We start from the raw sequence: 25,000 nt of genomic DNA, 5'->3' as shown, positions 1-25,000 counted from the left end.
ACAGAGAGAGAGAGAGAGAGAGAGAGAGAGAGAGAGAGAGAGAGAGAGAGAGAAAAAAAATGTCCATTAAATCCGCTCTTTTCCTGTTCCAAGTTATTCTCAACAAAGTGCCAACTTCTTCGTCTTTGGGCAACTTGTGCTGGCACTGGTGCATACCTCGTGCCTCACGCTCTGTGGTAATTAAAGCGTAGTGCTTCTTCAGCTGATAGTGCTGAAACTCTGCCACTGCTCTCCCCTCATGTGCACAGCTACTCACAAACACATACCGTGCCACTGCTACAACAAGATTTCATGGGATGAACAGCAACCCTGTGAGTGGGTGAAACTCTAAATACAGTAAATATATAAACATTTATATACACACACACACACACACAAATATATATAACCCTGCACTGTTGGATGTTGTATTTGCACTACCACAACACACACCTTACTTAGCAACTTACCACGGCATATTGAATCACGGGGTCAGTCCCTGCCATGTCACTGCAAGTGCCTCATGCTTATACATTACTTTACATTCATGTGGATCATTCATGCTTATACAGTACAGTGCATTCATGTGGATCCTTGTTTTAGTGTCTTTAGTGTCTTTTATTGTTCATTTTAGTCATGTGGATATGTTTTTTTTTATCATCCTGTTTATGTTGTTGTGTGTGGTGTCATAAGCTAATGGGACCTTGAATTTCCCCTTGGGGATCAATAAAGTATCTATCTATCTATCTATCTATCTATCTATCTATCTATCTATCTATATGAGCTCATTGTAAGCCTACAACATTAATATCCTAGTATTCTATCCTAAATTATACTGATTTAAAAATGCAGCCACAATAGACCAAGCGAAAAACACTATAAGTTACTGACTGGTAGCTTAGGTTATTAGGATTCTTTTTTGGCAAATTTGAGTCAAAGAGAAGTTCACCTTTCCGCCTCTCAGCATTAGCTGTGTGACATTTGGTCCTGTGCAGATCCATGCTGCTTCTCCAATCAAAGCATACCACATGTGGGGTAATGTCAGTTACACAAGCCTTTCCAATAGCACCTAAAAGATGCTAGTTGTTGTGATCAAATATCAGTAAGATATCTAGCGACATCAGTAAGATATCTATCTAAGATTTCTGTCTTGAAATATTTTGGATACTATTCAAACCCCATGCAGAAATTAAATAAACTCTAATACAGGAATTCACTAAGGCTAACGTTTCTCAACGGTGGCTGTCTATTGGCCATAGGAATGCCAGTGGTACTGCAGGTGGTGCTTTGCTTTCGCAGTGCAGCCTAGCACCAGCCACCAGCATGCTGAGCATGCTCCCCTCGACAATAGAGGACTCACATTCACACTATTTCTTTTTCAATCACCACAGAATGGGAAAGTAATTTTCTCCTTCTCCCATCCTCCCAGGAGGGACGGAGGCTATGATTTTTGATCCAGAAAAGAGAAGAAGGGGGTGGAGGTGTAGGCAGCCTCGGCGTCAAGGGCGGGCCATAGGGGGCCAGGCCCGTCCAAACAGGCCAGTGTGCCCCCCCAACTGAGTTCTCTCCCTCACATAAAAAAAATCAAAATATTATTATGCCTATGATCGAAATTAAATCCATATTGAACACTGATGTTGAACACTTACACAGCCTACTCAAAATGAAACATGACGTGTGTCAACTATGCTACTGTTGATTGTGTGCGCAAACTGCACGATGCAAACTCGGACACCGTTGCAGTGAGTGCCACCGATACATTTACCACGACTCCTGCAACGCCAGATGGGCATAAATCTTGACCAGTAGGGTTTTTAGACACTGCTGCAAAAGAAATTCAGTAAAAGGTCTCAAGATAGATCTGGGAAGATAATGGAAAAAATACAAGGTTTTTCGCGTATGACCGCAGGATGACCCAAGCTGAATGCATGAGCTGTTAATCTAAATTGCAGAAACCATAAATAAAGGGACACACTGACACGTTGCATTTCCTATATTTTCCAATATTGTCCAGTGCTAATGATAAACTCGAGCAACGGAGACGTATAGTGCTTTGGATCATGTAGGCTAGGCCTACTTTAAGGGGAGATGGAATCGCCCTTTAGTGAGCGCAACACAGCACAGGTCTTAACAACATCCTGGATAAGTTTCAGTCAGGCTTCAGAACCCTTCACAGCACAGAGTCTGCCTTACTTAAAGTTTTTAACGACATTCTGCTCACTGTAGACTCTGGTTCATGTGATGTCCTTCTCCTTCTTGACCTCAGTGCTGCATTTGACACTATAGACCACAACATTCTGCTGGCACGCCTACATGGCAAAGTAGGACTGCGAGGCTCAGTCCTAAACTGGTTTAGGTCCTATCTGGAGGACAGAACCTTTTGTGTCAAAGTAGGTAACCAGTCTTCCTCCATTGCTACAAGTAAATATAGTGTCCCCCAAGGGTCCATTCTAGGCCCCCTGCTCTTCTCCCTCTACATGCTGCCCCTGGGCTCCATCCTCCAGAAGCACAACATCCAATATCACTGCTATGCTGATGACACACAGCTCTATCTGCCTTTCAAATTGTACTTCCACCCTCAACAAACTGTTTAGCTGTCTTGAGGACATCAAATCCTGGATGGCATGCAACTTTTTGCAATTAAATGAAAGCAAAACAGAAATAATTCTCTTTGGCTCCCCCTCCTCTGTCGCCAACCTAAGCAATGCACTTGGTCCTCTCTCACCTAACCTGCATAGCCTAGTCAAAAACCTGGGCGTTCAGTTAGATGGGTCCTTGCATTTAAACAAACAAAGCAGTGTAGTCAAAGGAAGTTTCTACCTATTAAGAACCATAGCCAAGCTGAAACCCATTCTGTCCGCAACTGATCTTGAAACTGTTGTCCATGCCTTCATCTCCTCCCGCTTAGACTACTGCAATTCTCTGTACATTGGTATGTCAGAATCAAATCTAAATAAACTCCAGCTGGTACAAAACGCTGCTGCTAGGCTCCTCACCAACACCAAAAAGAGTGATCACATAACACCAATTTTAGCTCAGCTACACTGGCTTCCGGTCAAATTCAGGATTGAGTTTAAATTTTTACTTTTTGTTTTTAAAGCCCTTAAAGGTTTAGCCCCACCTTACATCTCTGAACTTCTGCTCACACACTCTACTACCAGGTCACTCAGGTCACAAGACCAACTACTGCTTGCTGTCCCACGTACACGCCTTAAAACCCGTGGCGACCAAGCTTTTTCTGTATAGCTGCTCCAAAGCTCTGGAATACCCTTCCTCCACATATGAAATCCTCCCCTACAATTACCTCCTTCAAATCCAATCTCAAGACATATTTTTTCTCACTTGCTTTAAATACAGTATGATGTTTTTGGTCTTGTTTTAATTTTCTTATTTATTTTTATTTATCTTATCTATTTTCTTGTCGCTGCTACTAATGCTGTCTTGATACGAATAATCACACTTAGTTTGTGTAGATGTATGGTCTTATTGTTATGACTTATTAGCTAACCTTTTCTTTGTTCAGCACTTTGGCTCAACTCCTGTTGTTTTTAAATGTGCTATATAAATAAATGACTTGACTTGACTTGACTTAACCTGCTTTATCCAGAGGGAGACATATATATATATATATATATATATATATATATATATATATATATATATATATATATATATAAAAGCCTATAATGGACCTGGCTGGGAAATGCGACAGTTGTGGACATTTGTAGGCTATAGCCTGTTGCTGCAAGTACTTCTCCAAACTCAAAAACAGTAAACTAAAAGTGGCAATAAAAGTGGACTGTCAGAGCAGCACAAAATACTAAAAGCCATGCAGAGTGTCCTGTTCGCTCTTAAACTTTCCATCACAGTTGGTGCATCTACATAGCCACTTCGTAAATGTGTTAGAATTTGTTCTGTACTTTAAAGAACATTTTGAGGGATCACATAGCCTACGTGCAATGGTGTGATATTATCAGTATGTGTAATTTGCTTTTGAGCAGGATCTTACTTGAAGAACATTTCAAAATGAATGGAAAGACACAGTGAAGCCTAGTGTAGCCTAGGCTTGCTAGTGGTGAGTCTGTTATGGCCTATTTACTTGTATAGTAGCCTATGCAACGCTATTCTATTAAAATTCTATTATCCTAAACGTTGTGTGCTAGTCTATTCAACGCTATAGGCTATGACCGCTATGTTCTTGCACTATTTTCCCCCTTGATCATATTGATTCAGTTATCCAAAAGGCTCGAATGATGCTCTTTATTATATGGCAATTTTGGAAAAATAACGAATAAAAGTGAGGTGAGGTGCCCCCCTGTCAGTGCTCATAGCCCCCCTACCCGTTGCTCTCTGGCGTCGACGCTGGGTGTAGGGTGGTGCAGAGAGAGAGAGAGAGAGAGAGAGAGAGAGAGAGAGAGACTAGCAACTAGCTCATGGCCTTCATCCATTTGAATTTAGTTTTGGCATGAGATTGACAAAGTTATTTGTGGCAAGCACTGGCTGTGGTTTCAAAAGGGGCCCAGTAAAGAGATTTGGATGACGTTAAATCAGAGTCTCTCTCTCTCTCTCTCTCTTTTGGACATCCAAAACCGCAGCACTACAAACCGCTAAACAGAGCTTTGATTTGAAAGCTAGTTCCTAAAGAGAGATCCATGTACATAAGCTCCCAAGATCTAAGGGAGATAATGAGGCTAGCTATTGGTATATAGTTTACTGATGGCATACATTCATCTTAAAGAGCAGAACATCCCTAGCGATATGCTCAGCAGTGACAAGAATTGGATGATAGCCTGCAGGAGAGGCTGTGTCACACCACACCAGGCTAGCAGGGGAAGGAGCATAGGAGAAGAGATACTTTGGCACACTCTCTCTCACACACACACACACACACACACACACACACACACACACAAACACACACACACACAAACACACACACACACACACACACACACACACACACACACACACACACACACTGTCTCTCTCTATCTCTGGCACACTCACAGAGGTGTGCTTAAGGCTACATCCTGGCGATATTTTTAGCCGCTCAGATCGTTCTCGGTTGGGATCGGCTGCCAAAACTCCAGCTGGGAGCAGAGTGGCCACGAGGGGATTGGACAGCCAAAGACAGTAATGACCTCCTTCAGTCAGTAATGGCTGCGGAAAACACAGCCAGTCGTAGCCCGGGCACACAGGGGCAGCGAGGACTATCACAGCAAATTGCCTCGCGGGTCAACTGTCTTTAGAGATGCAGGTCGAGAGGTCTGAATTTGACGCACATCAGCACAAAACCTCAAAACGCACACTGTGGAGTGGAAAGCAGAGTGCAAACAAGAGTAAAGTGTGTGTGTGTGTGTGTGTGTGTGTGTGTGTGTGTGTGTGTGTGTGTGTGTGTGTGTGTGTGTGTGTGTGTCTGTCTGTGTGTGTCGGTGTGTACACATGTGTGTTTATGTGTGTCTGCATGACTGAATCATAAGTTGGGCTGTGCATGTGTGTTTGTGTGTATATGCATTATGAAATGTTGTTGTACTTGCAGGTTATTAATATCGTTTTATGTAAAGCCAGAATAGAATAACAACAATGTTAATAATGAGGAGTAAAGTTAGAGCATAAAGTTACCAATTTTAAGGCATAAGTATTTATGTGTCTGTCTGTGTCTGTCTGTCTGTATATATGTGTGTGTGTGTGTGTGTGTGTGTGTGTGTGTGTGTGTGTGTGTGTGTGTGTGTGTGTGTGTGTATCCCCTGATATGTGCTTGCTGGCTGGTAGCCCTGCTCTAAGCGAGACACAGGCCCGCGGTGATGAGAGCACTCCGTATCTCTTACCGCGTTTAAAAAGACACAGATTTCCTCAGAATCTTCCGGAGCTCATTCTTCTTCTTCAGCAGCCTCTGTGGAACCCCCTGCTTCATCATGACATGGGCCCTGTGAGGAGACGAAGAGGAGAGTGGTGGGTGATTGTGTGTGTGTGTGTATGTGTGTGTGTGTGTGTGTGTGTGTGTGTGTGCTGTGTGTGTGTGTGTGTGTGTGTGTGTGTGTGTGTGGTGGGGTGAGGAGTTGGGGTGTAGAAAGGGCACAGCCATGCGTTTGCATTCATTTATGCGCTCAGGTACTCTTTCTCTCTCTCTTTTGTTCTCTCTCCCTCTCCCCCTCTGTCTCCCTCCCTCTCTGCGGATGAGCTTTGCACCTTGAGTGCTAATGAAAAGCTAATAAAACACAGCCTTGATTTGTAGCTCCATTTGAATCAACGCCGCTAACGCTGCTGTTTCAGCTGCTAGCACTGCTATATGCCGGCCATGGTTGTTGTCACCAAGGGTTGATGTGCACGTTTTTTCGACAGGGGTAATTCAATTCACACCCCTTGCAGAATTGCGTTTGCACCCCCAAAATAAATGTGCCTCATTACTTGGTTGACCCAATTTGAAGACACACACACACACACACACACACACACACACACACACACACACACACACACACACACACACTCTCTGGGGAAAAGTCTGCCCATCCGTTTGGTCTAGGCGCATTAGATCTGAGCAAGAGAAGAGGGAGGCATATTGATGAGGCAGAAGGTAAAACCGTCTGACCGTATGGTTCTCGGAGGTTTGTTTTGTTTATACAGAGAGTTGGGCAGCTTCCCTCCGTCGCCTTGGCCATTATTCCACAAGAGTGCTCCCCGAACCCAAAGCCTATTTGTCAGGATGTGCTTTAGACTGTCACAATGAAGATTAAGTGAACTAGCAGAGCAACTTCAGCTATATGCAGACCAACTCTCTCACTCTCTTTCTCTCTGTCATTTCTCTCGTCCTGTCTCTCTCTCTCTCTCTATTGCAGACTTTTACTATATCTGCCTACCTGTCTTTCTCTCTCTGTAGAGCTGTCTTTCTTACAACACTCTCTCTCTCTCTCTTTCTCTTCTGAGCATCATCCTCTCCTTCCTCAGTCACTCTTTTATTCCTCACGCTCCTGCAATCTCTCCAACCCTTTCTTCTGTTCCCACCTCAGTTCTCTCTATTCTCTCCCTGTCATCCTCTCCATCCCCCTCTCCCCTGCCATCCTGCCATTATCCCACCATCTCTCTTGATCCCTCACTTCCTTATTGCCTTCACAGGGTCTATCTCTCTTTTCATCCCTCCCTCCCTCATTCCTCTGCACACACTCAGACATTTGTTCTCCATCTGTCTTTCTCTCTTCCTTTCCTCTTCTGCAGGGTCTGTTTCTTCCCTCCAGCATCGCCCTCTACCTCGTCAGTCATTCTCCTCTCTCTATCTCCTCCATTTCGTCTCTTCCTACGTTCCATCTCTCCTCTCAGTATCCTCCTCTCCTCTACCCACTTAGTCATTCCTCACATCATCTTTCTTTTTCTCTCCCTCTCTATCTCTGTCTCTCTCTCCACTCTTCCCCAAGAGGCCTGTCTTCCACTCAATATCACCTTCTACCCACTCTATCATTCCTCTTGCATTTCTCTCTCTCTCCCTGTCTCTGTCTCTCTCTCTCTCTCTCCCCATCTCTCTTGGTCAGCCAGTCCATCTTTCCCAGGGTCTGTCTGTCTTTCGTGTGGGCCTGGCCCTGGGTCCTGTTAGAGCTCACACACACACACACACACACACACAGATATCCCATCTTTCCCAGGGTCTGTGTGTCGTGCGGGCCTGTCCCTGGGTCCTGTTAGCGTGGCCGGGTCTCTGTAGCAGACAGTGCCCATCCGTCACATGCACGCTGACAGGGCATAACTCATGCCACGCTGGCACACACTTGGCAGCAGGAAATCACCTTGCAAAACCCAGTGGATGGGATTTATACCATGGAGAAAGAGGGGGAGAAAAGCAGACTGAAGAAGAGAGAGAGAGAGAGAGAGAGAGAGAGAGAGAGAAAGCTGCCAAGATACAGTAACTCACATTTACTGGTCATTAAGTGCACATAAACACTTACTCCAGATTACTTTATCTCTGCGCCCCTTGTCTGCCACTCTACGTATCTCTCTCTATATAAATCCCCTTTTTAACTAGTAGATTTTAAAAAATCAGGTCTGCTCAATGAAAAGCATACCTTCTCAAGCATACCTTCTTCTGACTTTCTTTTCTGTTGAGCTGAGATTTGTCACGTGCCCCTGGAACATGTTTAGTCACTAAGGGGACTTAATTATGTACTACACGCAATAACACTTTCACATTGCATTAAAGGAAAAACCCACTGAGCGTACTTATTCACTTGTAAGTGACATTATAAAAAATAAATGTGTAAACTGAATTAACAGAATACAGTTCCATTAATAGACATAACCATCCCCCAGACAGGAACGGTCTCAAAGTGCATACTGTATGTATAGCCCACTTCTACTACATAACTCTGTATTGCATATGGAAGCAGTAGCCTGGAAAAGGCAATGTATTTATTCTAACTGCCAGAGCTGTTGGCCTGCAAAACCAAGATAAATGAAAATGTGTAGCTGGTCATTCCTCATATTATCATTCCTCTCTCGTGTTTACTGATCGCGTGGCTAGTTAGACTTCTTTTTTAGAAACAGCCACACACCCCATCCTCCCTCAAACCCTTGTCTACAGTACAGGGTGATTTACCTGCGGCTTGACCACAATATGAAAGTGCAAGGCTTGTTCTGGCTAGGCAGTGAGAGTGTATACTCCACCGTGATGGTGGCCTGACCATAGACAGTAAAAGAAATGGACGAACAGACTCCGTCGTTTTCAATGGGAGGGCACTGAGTCAAATAGAACGATTTTTCAGTTGGTCCCCCCAGTACTGCGCAGACTCACACTTACTTCGTGACGTGAGCCATCGAACTGAATCTTGTAACTCATATGATAGATACACAGAAATTCTTCTCACACTTCCTTCGCCTTCAAAGTTAAACATTTATTTATGTACTATTATTAATATCATCCTCACCAAGTCGTGTTAATGTTGAAGCTACCATACATGATCTTCAAAAACAGTCAACAAAACAAAAAAGTTATAGCCTTGAAGCTAATCTTCTTTCCACTTTTCCGACCTACGGTCAATCCATCGAAAACCTCTGTAATGATTAGTGCCGTTTTTAAAAAAAATTAGGTTTACTTTTTTTTATTATTATTAGGTTGCCTCTGTGTAATGCTTTACCTTAACATACGATTAGGTGTATGCTAGGTTTTGCTTATGAGTTACCGTCATAGACAGTAAGGTGGACTGAGCTTCTTATCCAAACAATACGGTTATCTCCCTACAGCGCGAAAGAGAGATTACGTCAAAGCTAGCTTCCCTCCAACCGAACAAGCTAACCATTCTTCTCACGGGTAACCAACGTTACGGACGAGGTAGTGGAGTCTGTTTTGCCTTTGTAGTGTTTATGTGGATTACACAAAAGCTACAATATCGGCACAGGATATATGTTATATGAAGTTATGGTATTTCAAAAAAATCCTAGAATGAATGGACTTCTATGGGAGTTGGCAGAGAGGTGGTCCCTGCAGCCTACGTCGATTCTTCTACTTCCGGGAATTCGCCTGCCCCCTTGGGCCTGACGCACTGCCCTTCCCTTTGGGTGGGCAGTGTGCTCTGCTCCATCAGCCTGCCCTCCCCTTTGGGAAGTGCACTCTAGTGCTGCATGCACACAGGTGGGAAGTGCAGTATGTGTGTATGTATGTATGTATGTATGTATGTATGTATGTATGTATGTATGTATGCAGGGATTAAAGTCTACCTGGAGCAACTAAACCTGGGGTTACCTGGCTTGATTTGGGGTTTACTGCCTTCCTTAAGGGCACAACACTGGCAGCTAGGAATCCAACCCATGACTTTTGTGGCATCTCTCTCTCTCTCTCTATCTCTCTCTCCCCCAGTCACCAGATGCATTCACCCCACCTAACCTTAAATCTGTGTGTATATAGGATACCAAACCTGCACCTTGACTGCAATGATAAGGGTAAGACAAGGCAATTTTATTTGTATGGTAGCCTACAGTATATTTCATACACAAATGCAACTCAATGTGCTTTACACCATCAAAAAAACAAAATAACTGTGACTTAATGATAACTGTGCATTACTGTAAGCATCAGTTCAAAAAACAAATGAAGCCTGCTGGGATGGGGTGTCTATGGGCTCTCTTATCCTTACAAATGCACTCTGGACATATACTGTGTGTGTGTGTGTGTGTGTGTGTGTGTGTGTGTGTGTGTGTGTATGTGTGTGTGTGTGTATTTATGTGTGTGTGTGTATTTATGTGTGTGTGTGTATGTGTGTGCGTGTGTGTGTGTGTGTGTTGGTTTGTGTATTTGTGCGTGTATGGATGTGCCACGCTTATTGATGAAACCCCATCACACCCTCTGTCCTCTCAAGGTCTCGCTCTCTCATTCTGCCATGGAGAGAGGGAGAAAGAGGGATGAGAAATAGAGAGACGAAGAAAAACAGAAAGAGAAAGAGAGAGTGAGAGGAGAAAGAGAGAGAGAGAGAGAGAGAGTAAGAGAGTAAGAGCCAGGGGGCAGCTATAGTACACTCTCATCAATCCCTTGCCACCATGTCAGCCTGTAAATGGACGCCATTACTGTGACTGAGGGCTCCAGCTTATCAGGAAATGGTGAGCGACCGCGCTCCTAATCAAAGTGACATCGTCTGAACACGGTGTGGAGCCACACAAAGAGCGTGAGCGTGAGCGGTGGCCAACAAACACCGATGTGCGGGAGGAGGCCGCATCCATCATGGCATCCAGCGCCGGGACGTCCAAACCGGCTGGGAACCTCTCTTCTTCTCTTATACCCCACTTTACATAGGATACATGGCACCTGTCTTAAGTATGTGTATGTGTGTGTGCATGTATGTGTGTGTGTGTGTGTGTGTGTGTGTGTGTGTGTGTGTGTGTGTGTGTGTGTGTGTGTGTGTGTGTGTGTGTGTGTGTGTGTGTGTGTGCGCGCATATTCATATGAAGATTTACATTGCTAACATGTGCTCCCCATGCTAACTCCAGGCATAGGCACCCAGTATGGACCCATTTACATACAGTCTGCACATGATTTCCTCTCTCAGATGAATTCCTGCCCAGTGAAGGCAAAGCCTGCGGTATACATTATTTACTAGCGCTACTACGGCAATGACCTTGACTTATTCTTTTGCACTGCACATTGCCACTTCAGGCCCTGGAACAGTGAGAAAATGTGATACTACAGTAGGTGTAAAATTAGTGTGCCATTGAAAGCATATCCCCTGGTCGCCCTGTTGCGTAATTGCCCTATTAAAGGTGACACATGCTCAACATCGACGACAACCCTGGCTGACCTCAGTGGAAATATTTGCTTTGAGCCTTAAGACCCCTTGACCTGAAATGTTTGTGCAAGCCTTTGGTACACCCCAGGTAAAAAAGTAGTATACTTTAGTGTGCTAGAAATATGATTAAAGTATATGAAGTATAAAACAAGTATGCTTACACTTTTTGTACTTTATGTAAAGTATGTTTAATGTGTACTTTTAGAAAGTATACTTCAAAGTAGATGTTATTAAGTTCAACTTCAGTGTACTAAAATTAAATATACTAATTCTGCAATATTCAAAGTGTTTTTGTAATGTACTTTTAAAAAGTGTACTTTGTTGTTAGTGTATTTTAAATGGTAAAGAAGTTTATTTTGTTTAAGTGTATTAAATTGCTAATACTTGTAATATAATGTACTTATGGGAAGTATATTTTTTGGTAATAAATTGTTTGTATAGTTTCACAGTCATCTAACTTTTAATAAAATACTAATGTGTGTAGCCTATAGGCCTGATATGTCAGCCGCATGGATGGCAATGTGCAATAACCTAGCCTACAGAGAGACACACAGATCAATTTTGGTCATCAAATAATATTTTTTCTTTTGTTGATTTTGTGTCTTAGTAACGTAGTAGCCTATACATTTGTGATGTAGTAGAGGTTGTGAGAGGATGAATGTGGCATTTTGTTAAATTTATAGGCAACACTGGGTGGCAGTCTAGTTGACCAATCACGATGGCTGTTTGAATTTGAAATGGAGTGGGCGGGTCTGTGCACCTTTCGAGCAAAACATGGTGTGAGCAAACATTAACGTTATTTTATACAGTCTATGCTTGTAACTTTATTTGCAAGACAGATGGACTGTAGAGACCAGAAAATGCACACGTTTACGGTCTGTATAAGGTTACAGGTTTGTCAAAATTAAAGATACTATCATTATAGATTCTAGTCATGCCAGAGACGTTGGTCCTACAGAGCCAGAAGGACTCGTCATATGAGATGATAAGGGCTGAAACCAGTTGGATCCAAAGTGCCAAGTTATTCGTTATCAGGTGAGTCCCAAAGCATATTGTTAAATGATTCTGATGTAGCTTACTCTTTATGACATTCGGTAGTCTTTGGAGATGTGAAATTGATGGCTTAGCAATCTTTCACGAGTTTGTTTTTATCCTTGCTAGTAGGCTAGCAATGTCAGATCACGTTAGCTAATTTAGAGTAATATAATACATATAATACATATTATATAAATAATAATAAATAATATTATATTTATATTTAATATTATAATACATAATATTAAAGTTCACCTATGTTCTTTAATATTATGTGTGGTGAACCTCACACTATGGAAAGGAGGATGGTGCTAGGCTAGTCAAAATCCCCGACGTTTTTTTTTTTCCACCATTGATATTAGAGGGGGAATTAAACCTGGTGTTCTACTAGTGCTATGAAGCTTAGGCTACATTATTGATATTTATGCCTTGGTTTACGCGATAGATTTAGATTTTTTTTAATTATTCGTGTTTTACAGAGCATTCAAGTTCATTTCATGGTAGTGTTTGTAATTTAAGGTAATCAAATGCAGAAAACAGGGTGGTTGCATTCATATCGGTGCCAAGGTGCACAACGCTTTAACGAAAGACTACCTGGCCAGGTCTACCCATATCAGGATGGCAAACAGATGGTGTCAAGTACCAATTTGACCCATAAAAAGTAAATGTCAAATAGGTACAGATAATCTGTATTAATCTCATCATTGCCAATGGATTTCTGTGCAAAATATTGTTTATCTTGTAAAATGTTGTCCATCTTCTTTCTGTTCAACAGAGACAATTTCTCTAATACCAAGGTCAATGCATTTGACTGCCATCCAGCCCCGGGTTGGCACCGAAAACTTTATGCATCTTGGACTGGAAGATGGTGTGCTAGTAAGGAAGCTAGCTACCACAGCTTTTGCCACCACATCTCAGTGTTGGGAGGGAAGTTCACTCACTGCACAACTCTACCAGCTGTACCTTTCCTCCTCAGCCATGATACGTAACCACCATGGTTTTCTTTCTGGGCCAGAAGACTTTGCAAACAAATAAGCAATAAATGATCATGCATTACAAATTTAGCCATGTTAGACTGTTAAATTGTTGGCTTGTAGGATGGGTGTCCAGTAAACAATTTCAAGCTAAGAGGGCAAATTCTCTAACCTAGGAGGGTAAACAACTTTTGTTTTTCATGAAATCTGCATTTTGAACTGATGGTCTACCAATGAGGCTATAGAGTATCACGACACAATAGTGGCAAAAAGCACTTGCGCGATAAAACATGCATTCTGGTGGTGTATTATATTATATATTATTTCACACACGTAGATATTAAATGCGAGCGCACAAATTTTCTCTGCGCATGCGCACTCAGAGGAAACTGCTCCCCGAGCAAAGAAGAAAATGCTGCGAGTGAGGAGGACTCTGACCAGCGCTCCAAACAGCCACTCGAAAAATCACTCAGCTCCCTCAAAGTTGATTTCTGTTCACGGGAAGTAAATTTCTGCTCTCGTGGGTCTGTACTTAGGGGCGGGAATCAGGTTCACTGGTCAGATTCCTCCTCACTCGCAGCATTTTTTTCCTCGCTCAGGGAGCAGTTTCCTCTGAGTCCGTGCGCGCACAGAGAATTTGCGCACTCACATTAAATATCTATGCGTGTGAGTGCTTTGTGGCTCTATTGCTTCGCCATAGTAGGCCTATAATGACAGTTACCACATCCAACTTGAAAAGATATGCTCAAAAGATCAATAATTTTCAGAAAAATGTTTTACTTTTGCTATGGATGTTACGGATGAATATAATGTTTTGTTTTTAGAGAGAAAGCTGTCATTTTCATTCATGTCAATCAAATGTTTTTCTCATAATCAAAATGTAATTTGTCATGTCACAGAATAGGTAGGAGAGTACTATTAGTACAATTTATTATACAAAGTATCTTAACAAACTTTCAAGGCACTTATTGTAGTCAGGAAGTACATTTGAAGTAATTTAAAATATTACAGAAGCATGCCAAATAAATAGAAATAAGGATGATAAGAGTGTATTCAAAATACACTACTGCACTATTAGTTATACTGTAATGCCTTTTAAGTACATTTCCAATACACTTGGGATGTTACAAAATTGTACTGCGACTGTGTTCCGAATGCTCATGAATTTCTTTTTGTATAATGTACTTGAGAACACTTAAAGTTTGAAAAAAGTTGTTCCATTTTAGCATACAATTTACACTTGAAGTGTAGTCAAATAGATTTTAAGTTGAACTTAATACATAATTGAATACACTTGGATTTGACGAAAGAAGTACGAACTGTACTTAGTACACTATTAAAAAGACATGTTCTCTGTGTGAGGGTGCTGCGTAGAATCATAGCTCAATTCTAACAAAACAAGGTTAGTTTTTTATTGGTTTCATGACAAAAGCAGGACCTACACTTTCACCAACAGCAGTTGTGTCCATACGTTGGCCTATACCTTAGGCCACTATCAATTATCATAAGCACAAGTGCATTGGCTATGTATGTATACTGCGTGTCTGTGTGTGTACTTTGTAAATATGTCTGTATACATAAATTATTTGTATCCAGTCATATAATGCCTCTGTTAAACAGTGATGTAGTGCTTCGCCTGTGCTTTTGAGTGCCTCGAGCTAAAGGATATTAAGAAGTTAGTTTTTGTTGACCAAATGAGATCTGCAATAAAAGCCTATCTGTGCGAGCTTTCTGGTGAATTATTGCATTTCCTCAATAAGGGATAATTAAGTTGCTTTAAATTCATCAGCATCGAGGCAAACAGCTAGCGGAGGGAATGCGCCGTTGTATACTTGGCAGATTGCTATTCCAGTGAGGTTATCTCTTAATTATCGGGTAGGATAAACTTGTTTAGCGCTCCTCCATCATCATTTAAAACACAGCTCATTTATCCGGCGGCTCTCCACCTCCCTCCTACTACCATCAGCCGACTCCGGTAAGGATCCGGGCCAGGACTGGCTGGAGTATGGGTGGGTTGGGGGTTGCGTAGAGCAGTCGGAGCGCCATTACGCGGCGAAGGCCGGCGGTGACAGCAGAGAAAGGCACTCCACTGTGCGAAGAGAGCCGATTCGGAGACACTGCTGCTTGTCTGTGACGCCTCCATCCTTAACAAGCCCCATTGCTAATGGGGTGTGGGTGTGGGGGGTGTGTGTGGGGGGGAGGGGTTGAGAGACCAATGGCGCGTTTTTAATAATGCGGCACGTTTAATTACCTACTGTGCGGCGCGGTGCGCTACACGGCTGGCCATCTCTTTAAAGACTGCAGTCACGAGAGCACACATCCACAGCAGCAGGCTTCATCTGAATGAAACTGTCTGGAAAAAAAACCTGTGTGTGTGTGTGTGTCTGTTTGTATGGGATGAGGTGTTAGGGGAGCTAAATGCTAGAGCTAAATGGAAAGAAATGGCCTTGGATGCAGCTGACAACACAGTTCTAGATGTATATAGATGTGTGTGTGTGTGTGTGTGTGTGTGTGTGTGTGTGTGTGTGTGTGTGTGTGTGTGTGTGTGCGTGCATGTGTGTATAGAAAGGAAAAAAATGAGATAGACAAGGAGAGAGGGAGGAAGAGAGAGAGAGATAGAGTAGGAGAGAGGAAGGAAGAGAGAGAGATAGAGTAGGAGAGAGGGAGGAAGAGAGAGAGAGACAGACTGAGAGATAGCATGCGTGAGCGCGAGAAAGTAAATATTTTCTTGCATAAAAGAATAGCACAGAGGCCCGGAATGTTGGGGGAATTCATTTTGAGGCTACGGTGATGCCTGAATATAGATGGGGTGGTTAAGACGCCGGAATCACACACAAAAGCAGAGAGGATTACCACAGATGCGGAATGTAGGGGGAAAGAGTATAATCCAGATGCATCCTTTTCATGCAATTTCTAAGGATGAAATATCAGAAATCTCCTACTGCTCGCCTTTGCTGTCAATCAACATTGACAAGTGCAATCCCAGGGAGGGGACGCCTCACTCGAGCCTCCATCTTGGAGCCGTGGTTCAGTTATTACTGTGACAGAGAACGATTTAATTAGAGCTGGGATTTGCAGCAGTGGTGGCATCTACACCGATGGTATTAAGACAAGGAACTCTTTTTTGATGAAGGGAGGAGGAGAGACAAGCCATACACTCCCTCTCACTCTTCCTGCCTCTCTCTCTCTTTCTCCCTCTCTCTCAGGTAATCTACTGTCGTTCTGCCTTGCCATCTCATATCCCCTTTTTTCCAAGTTAGTAGCCCCCCCCCCTCCGACAGAACAGAATTTCTATTTCCCTTTTCCTCAGTGTGACATTTCATAAAGCAGGTATATTTGTATATCTTTGTTTGCAATTGATTCCTCCACTCCCACCCCTCCCAGAAAGGAACGGCTTGCAGCACAAATACAGCCCATGAGCCTGTGAATCACTCAAGAAAAAAAGAAAGACAGAAAATAAATGGGAAGAGAGGAGAACAGGGACGATTCACCCTGTTTTTTATGACAATACAAAGAAAACACTGACTCTTATATTTTCTTCCTTTTTTCCCCATCCCTCCTTTCCTCCCTCCTTCCCTCCCTCCCTCCCTGTCTCATGGTTCTGACAGTTCATTTCTTTGGTGGTAAATGACTCCAGTCCCAGAGGGCAGGACAGAGCGGAGAGAGGCCTTTAGAGACCCGCTCTCCCTCTTTATGGACATCAATTATTATCATCAAACCCACGGACGGTCAGAAGACGTGTTGCCCACGTAGCTGTTTCCGGGCAATGTCCTTGTGGCGTTAACCGATCAAATCCATTTTGCAGAGAACAAAGGAGCGGGGACGAACTGTGTGCGTGTTTATTGTGTGTGTGTGTATGTGTGTGTGTGTGTGGAGGGTGTGTGTGTGTGTGTGTGTGTGTGTGTGTGTGTGTGTGTGTGTGTGTGTGTGTGTGTGTGAAGTACTGCATGCCAGTGGAGAAGAAGCTCCATGAGTTCTCTCACAATGACAGAACATTATGCTGACAAGTCCTCCATAGCACCTAACGTCATGCAGTTTGTTAACGTTAGCTGGTTGGTTTAAGCGACGCTTCAGGAGAGGGGTTTGGAACACTGAATGAGCATGAGGGGGAGTAGGATTAAAAGGGGTGTCAGTGAACTGGAGAGCTGCAGCAGACATTAGAACCAAAGATTATCGTTCACAAGCCTCGCACATCAGATGGCGCGGGCAGGAAGCATGGTGGGGGGGTTTGAGATGTGGGAAAACTAACACCTCCACTACGCTAAGGATAACACATACCTCTGGTTCCCTTTTTAGTCAACAGCACAGGATTGGTTCTGATTATCAAATTAGCATAATATCTGTCTGTGATGTGTGTGTGTGTGTGTGTGTGTGTGTGTGTGTGTGTGTGTGTGCATGGGGGGTGTTGAAGCTGGAAGTATGCTTAAGTCGAGGCATGGGCGTGGTTGTTTAGATGATTATGATCATGCTGTTGGATGGATGGGATGGTGGTGAACGAGCAAGGTGATGGGGGAGTGTGTGTGTGTGTGTGTGAGAGTGTGTGTGTGTGTGTGTACAGTATGTGTGTGTGTGTGGGGGGGGGGGGGCATCTGTAGTGCAGCGGAGGGGCTGTCAAAGATATGGCTAATTGGGCAAAAAGCAAACAGCCCACAGAGCCGAGACCTTATTGTGTCTTTGATCCATAAAACATGTTGAGCTGGATTTTACCCCCTCCACCCTTCCCCATACGCACCCCCTATCCACTTTCCGCCTCTCATTAGCTTAATAAACACGGCAGGAGTCATATGAAACATTCATTGAGGAAATGCATAAATAGAAACCAGAAATAACAGCACTGTGTTTTTCTCACGCTGACAGGAAGTCGACGTATTAGGGAGCTGATTGTGGCAGCGGTTGGCAACGGTGAGCGAAACAGCAAGCCGTGCTGCGCGTTCAACCTCACTCTCTTCTTCCTCTCTCTCTCTCTCTCTGACTAAGAGTTCTGTAATGGCTTCATAAACAAGAGCGGGATTCAGGCCTCCTGTTTCTATTAAATCAATGGGAGCCAGTGAAAGCGCCGTCGTGAAAATGACTGATCACCAGGCGAGGGCCATGCATGTCGTCCGCCCGACCAAAGCAGGTCAAGCAGAAAGCCGATCAAAGCCGGTCCGGCGGGAATAGGGGACTGTCACTGGACCAATTAAAAGCTGTTTTATTGGAAATGGAAGAACTGTTGTGAGTCCCCATGAGCAGCTCAAGGCAGTTTGTAGGAATGTGACGCCTATATTCATCATTCCGGAGACTCGGGGCCCTTGAACTTTAGTTGATCTGTGTCACGACGAACAGCCACAACACCCCCACCCGCACTCAGAGCACACAGAGCAGATAGTCTACACACATACAGCATACACACACACACACGCACACACACACACACACACACACACACACACACACACACACACACACACACACACAGTCTTGGGTCCCTGTGGTCATTTTCACACTTATTTATTTACATTTATTTACCTTTATTTATTTATGACTTAAGAAGATAGCTTCATATCTGGATGAGAGATTTAAAGCTCAGTAAACACCTGGCCTCCCGCCTGTGCGATGAGAGTTAATCACCCGGATTTATTATCTTTTTAACTCTCTCTCGTTGGCTTAGGTACAGAGTCACAGCACTCTCCTCCAGCCTCATCAGTGTGGCCAGGAAAGCACTCCGGGGAGCACTCTGAGCCTCAAATTGAAAAGTGCTCTCTCGTTCAAAATCAACTTGGTGAAACCTGAGTATTGCCAGCTTATTAAAAAGTATTACGATTTTAAATATTTACCCATATCAAAACTTTTATGAGGGTAGTAAAAAAAAACTGAGTTTGCAAAAAATAAAAGAAGAGGAGCATTTTTTTCCCCCGTTGCGTGCGCAGGTCCCATTTCAGGGCGTGTGAACAGAGTAACGGAACAGGGTGAGCTTAATATCCCTTGATACAATCTGGAACTTCTCCACTGCTGCGCATTTGTGCTACTCACTGGAGAGTGGGTGGATGAGTGGGAGAGCAGGCAGGGAGAGAGAGACAGAGGGGGATGGAGGTAGAGAGAGAGAGAGAGAGAGAGAGAGAGAGAGAGAGAGAGAGAAAGTGAGAGAAAGAGCGAGAAAAGGGAGGGGAGAGGGAGAGCAAGAGAGAACGAGAGAGAGGGATATGGGAAGGGAGAGAAACGCTGTTATTACTGTATTACAGCATCATGCAAATGTTTGTATATTTCTCTGCTAAGACTGTGGCTGTTTAATCAATGAGCGACACAATTCTGTCATGGTAATGATACAGGCGCACCCATAAACTGTTTCAGATTGGTGGGTTGAGTGGGGGGTGGTTGGGGGGTTCTAAACACCACACTGCCATAATCACCTTTATATCCACCGACCCAGGATCCAAGGCTCTGGATCTGTACAAGACATCAAATGTATATCTCTGCATATACATTTGATGTCTTGTATGTGTTTATGTTAAAACGAGGCCCCGCATAAAAAATGGATAAATCCAATAAATAAAATAACAGCTTCATTGGCATCCGGCACCATGTCCACATCCATCCCACACCGGTACCCCACCTCCACCACCACCACTTCCCCTTCTCCACACGCGAGCAAAGCAGCTTAGTGGCTTTGGCGCTGATTGAACATGTTGAATAAATAAACGAATAAACAATGCACAATGAAATTGGATGGCCGTGGAGAACCAGCCACACCATAATCCCGTAAGGCCAGGGGTGTGTGTGTGTGTGTGTGTGTGTGTGTGTGTGTGTGTGTGTGTGTGTGTGTGTGTGTGTGTGTGTGTGTGTGTGTCACGGTGACAGACAGGAGGAGTGTCATCCCATTGAGGATGCAAAAGAGATGGAGTTGTGGAGGGATATCACCTTTTGAGATCTCAGAAATAATCAAGCCAGGATATAGTGGTGTAATTTGACTGAAAGCCAACAATATGCTCATTGGTAGAGGATATTTCACATTTATGTGATGTTGACATATCCTTGTCAACTCTACTCATGGTGCATTGGTACAGCACTAGTATAATAATCAAGGCTGTTCATGTGAGCTGTCCTCACTGTAGAGGATAATGTCAGGAATTCTTTGCATTGGTTTACAAATAGCCAGTTTCTCAACAAGCTACAGTTAAGCTGTTCCTGACACAACCACATTCCACTTGCTAACAATTATGTGTCCCAGCGACTATGTACAGACAACTGCACCTGAGACAAGGACAGGCAAGACTGACAGAACACAATGAGTGTTAGCATGAAGTTATTGACCACAGGCTTAGAGGTGAATGGGAGAAATCCAGTCGAAACCTTTAAAGGTATACTACTTAAGGTTGTATAGCTATGCTAGGTGAACAGTTGCCCCCTTAAGGTGAACATCTTGAATAGTGTACCTTTAAACACCGCCCCCCACCACCACCACCACCACCACCATGACAAATGAGGCAAATGGAGGCAAAAGACCACTTGACTATATTTCTAATTACAGCTTACTACTGTGATGAAGATATACCACCTTCCTTTCCACTTACAAGTCACAACATTCATTTCATTGAATGCACATAACAGTCACCTGCGAGAAGATGCTGTGCAGACAAATGTGTACTCAAGCACTACACAGTCATCAGAACCCCCCTATGTACAGTAGATATTATATAAGAACAAGGTGTGCAGAAAACAGAAGCAAGGCTATCCTGTCACAGACAATCAAACGCCTACTGGGTTGCACAGTCCCATAGAGCAGCAATCCAAAATAGAAACTTGCTGTGGGAAACAGGTGATGTGCTGCTGGAACAGTTATGGGGATGTAGACTACAGTTCTGACCAGCCTGGGTCAAGTTTATATGTAAAGAGATGAAGAGAAGCTTTATATTGAGCGTGATTGCAACATGAGAAAGTTTATCCACTTTCAGGCCAAACTGCTGGATGCCGTTGGCAGTATGATAATCATCCAAAATAGAAAACAATATATACATGGATATGTCTTGTATCTATGTATACATACAGAATATATAGATAGAGATGGTGTATATAGTATATAATTATATAGTATATAGTATAATGAGGAAGTTCTTGGCTGAAAAACTAGGATATTTCAGTGATTTACTATATGATTGCTATACTTATCATTCAAAAGAGCAGGTTTACCACTTGTTAACTTGTTTTCTCAACATACAGAATGAATAGCCCCCTGCCAGCCTCAGGAAATAGTTGTATGTATATGTATATATATATATATATATATATATATATATATATATCCCGGAGACAAGAAAATGCTATTTTATATGATTATGTAATCACATTTAATTTCTACATGTCGGATATGTGTGTGTGTGTGTGTGGGTGGGTGGGTGTATCTTCATATGCAAATACTGATATACGATAATGTCTGCACCCTTACTGCTTGGCGCTCCAGCATCAGGCAGCCATAGGTGCAGAGCAGAGCAGAGTGGAGCGGAGTAGAGGCTGTCTAATGGAGCTCAGGCTTCTGATAGGAGGGCACAGTGGAGCGCAGGGCAGCGATTGCACTCAGCCCTCCACCAGGCTCCAGCACCCAGCACTGCTCAAACAGCCGTGGCATAGTCAGATAGGGTACTCTTTTAGACTGGGATATGTGTGTGTGTGTGTGTGTGTGTGTGTGTGTGTGTGTTTGGAGGGTGGGGGTTGTTTGATGGGCGTTGCGTGTAGGAGAGTTGGGTCTCGGCCCACACCCTTGAGGGGGCAATTATGAGTTGCTATTCGTAGCTCTGTTCCGCCTGGTGTCACAGCTAAAGGTACAGTCTGTTTTTTTCCTCTTTCGCTCCACTCCTCCCTCACTCCCCACTCCCCACTCCTCCCTCACTCCCCACTCCTCCCTCACTCACTCCCGCTCTTCCTGTCCTTCCCTTGTTGCACCTCTCTCGCCTTTAATGGTCTAATGTTGGGAGGCTAGCCAGAAAGAAGAGACGGGCCCTGGGGCCCAGCATGTTCTCTCCGCTCCAACACAAACAGTGCAAATGGGAAGGTGGACATGGACACCATCAGCCCCACCCTCCGGCTCCCTTCCTCCCTTCCTGGGTCCATGGGTCTAGGTGGGGTCAGACGATAGGACCAACTGCTGGCTCTGTGACTGGGTATTTTTCCATGTATTTTATCAGATATGTTTCTATGTGTTTTATCAGATATTTTTTCATGTATTTTATCAGGCGTTTCATCAGTTATTTTTCTCTACAGGGAGTGCAGGTTTAGTTTTCAAAGCCACTTTTGATAGCAGAGTCGAGTGAATGGCGAAAACAGAAGCGGAAAGTACATGTGCTGCAGTACTGTACTCATCATATGAAAGATTTAGAGGCTGTGTGTGTATGTGTGTGTGTGTGTGTGTGTGTCTGTGTCTGTGTGTGTAGTATTTGTGTATGCATGTTTATGTAAGTGTGTTTATGTAGCATTGTGCATTTGATATACTGTTCTACCTGGGTCCCTCTGTGTGTGTGTGTGTGTGTGTGTGTATGTGTGTGTGTGTGTGTGTGTGTGTGTGTGTGTGTGAGAGAGAGACTGTGTGTGTGTGTGTGAGAGAGACTGTGTGTGTGAGAGAGAGACTGTGTGTGTGTGTGTGAGAGAGACTGTGTGTGTGTGTGAGAGAGACTGTGTGTGTGTGTGAGAGAGACTGTGTGTGTGTGAAAGAGACTGTGTGTGTGTGAGAGAGACTGTGTGTGTGTGTGAGAGAGACTGTGTGTGTGTGAGAGAGACTGTGTGTGTGTGTGTGAGAGAGACTGAGAGAGAGACTGTGTGTGTGTGTGAGAGAGACTGTGTGTGTGTGTGAGAGAGACTGTGTGTGTGTGTGTGAGAGAGACTGTGTGTGTGTGAGAGAGACTGTGTGTGTGTGTGAGAGAGACTGTGTGTGTGTGTGTGAGAGAGAGACTGTGTGTGTGTGTGTGAGAGAGACTGTGTGTGTGTGTGTGAGAGAGAGACTGTGTGTGTGTGTGTGTGTGAGAGAGACTGTGTGTGTGTGTGAGAGAGACTGTGTGTGTGTGTGTGAGAGAGACTGTGTGTGTGTGTGTCCTTGCTTGCTCTCATGCTCCTTTGAATGTTGGCTCTGATCCTTTTCCTCTCCTTTTCCTCTGTCCTTCTACATGGGTCTGTCTAAAACATGAATGTTCTGTATATGTTCTGTTGTTGCCATCGTCCTCTTCTATGCAGTGGTATGCTGGGGAGGAAGTACAAAGAAGAAGGATGCTGGGCAACTTGACCGGCTGGTAAGGAAAGCTGGCTCTGTCGTGGGAGCTGAACTGGAGTGCATCACTTCAATATCAGATAAAAGGACCCTGAGCAAACTGATCAACATCTTGGACAATGAATGTCATTCACTCCACAGCACTATTATAAAGCAAAATAGCTTGATCAGCTGGAGACTTCGCTCACTGCCATGCACAACTAAAAGGCTGAGGAAGTCATTTCTCCCCAGGGCCATTGAACTGTTCAATGCTTCACTTTGGAATTGGAGAAATAGACTTCTCTGCATAGTCTGTCTGCCTCTCCACCCTCTCCATGTTTGAGTACCAACTGCCCACTACTGTTTTACTACTGTTTTACTAATGTACACAGCCTAATGTCTTACTACTGTATTACGGCTTCTGCTACAATACTGAATACTCCAATACTAACTGTAACCCTACTACCTCAACCTATTCTTGCACTGACATAGTTTTTATATAAGTATAGTATAAGTATATACTCTTTTGATCCTGTGAGGGAAATTTGGTCTCTGCTTTTATCCCAATCCGTGAATTAGTGAAACACACACAGCACACAGTGAACACACAGTGAGGTGAAGCACACACTAATCCCGGCGCAGTGAGCTGCCTGCATCCACAGCGGCGCTCGGGGAGCAGTGATGGGTTAGGTGCCTTGCTCAAGGGCACTTCAGCCGTGCCTACTGGTCAGGGTTTGAACTGGCAACCCTCCGGTTACAGGTCCGAAGTGCTAACCAGTAGGCCACGGCTGCCCTTAATTATATTATCTTGTCTACACTATACATTACTCTCTTATCTGTCCATATTATTTATGCTGGTCTCTAGACCTTATTCTTGCACTGTTCCACTATTGGACTACCGCTGGACTGCTTTTTGCACCTTCACCATGACACTCACTCTCTTGAGCACCTTACCATGAACACAGGCCAGTCCCGGCCCTGTCACTGCAAGCGTCTCATGCTTGATCATCCTCAAGCACACTGTTGATTTTTTTTATTTAATTTATATAGTATATTTAGTATTTAATTTTGTTAGTTTTTTTTATCTTCTACTGTCTCTATTGTACAGTGGAGTTTTGTTATATGTATATACTTATATTTACCCTTTCTGCTGTAGGTGCATGTTGTGTGTGATGTCTGTATGCTACTGAGACCTTGAATTTCCCCTTGGGGATCAATAAAGTATCTATCTATCTATTTATCTATCTATCTATCTATCTATCTATCTATCTATCTATCTATATCTAAAAAAAACATCTTACAAATCCTGAATAATACATACCGGTATATCTGTTTGAGAAGGCACTACCTGGAAGGCTCATCATCTCTATCGTGGTCTCATTGTTCTAACTGTTCTAATTAAAATCATCTCAATCTAAACAGGATAAAATGAGATGCAATAGAAAATGATGTTTATATAAAAAGCCAGCAAGGGGAGCAACTTAGCTGAAATCCATCGCAGTGGGTGTCGTGTTGTATTTAGACACTCATTTCAACACAGA

At 43.5% G+C, this 25,000-nt stretch overlaps 1 protein-coding gene across 1 annotated transcript in view; it reads right to left on the bottom strand.

Annotated features, from left to right (window-relative positions):
* Nucleotides 1-25,000, bottom strand: part of LOC125299794 (leucine-rich repeat and fibronectin type-III domain-containing protein 2-like) — a 111,071-nt gene that overhangs the window by 41,312 nt on the left and 44,759 nt on the right. The window contains 1 exon segment of the mRNA XM_048251235.1: nt 5,808-5,906. The gene's annotated coding sequence lies outside the window, so the exon portion shown is untranslated.

This window comes from Alosa alosa, chromosome 8, assembly GCF_017589495.1.
Source record: "Alosa alosa isolate M-15738 ecotype Scorff River chromosome 8, AALO_Geno_1.1, whole genome shotgun sequence".
NCBI lineage: Eukaryota > Metazoa > Chordata > Actinopteri > Clupeiformes > Clupeidae > Alosa > Alosa alosa.
Note: the sequence above shows the minus strand (reverse complement) of the source record. Positions and strands in the feature narration are given on the sequence as shown.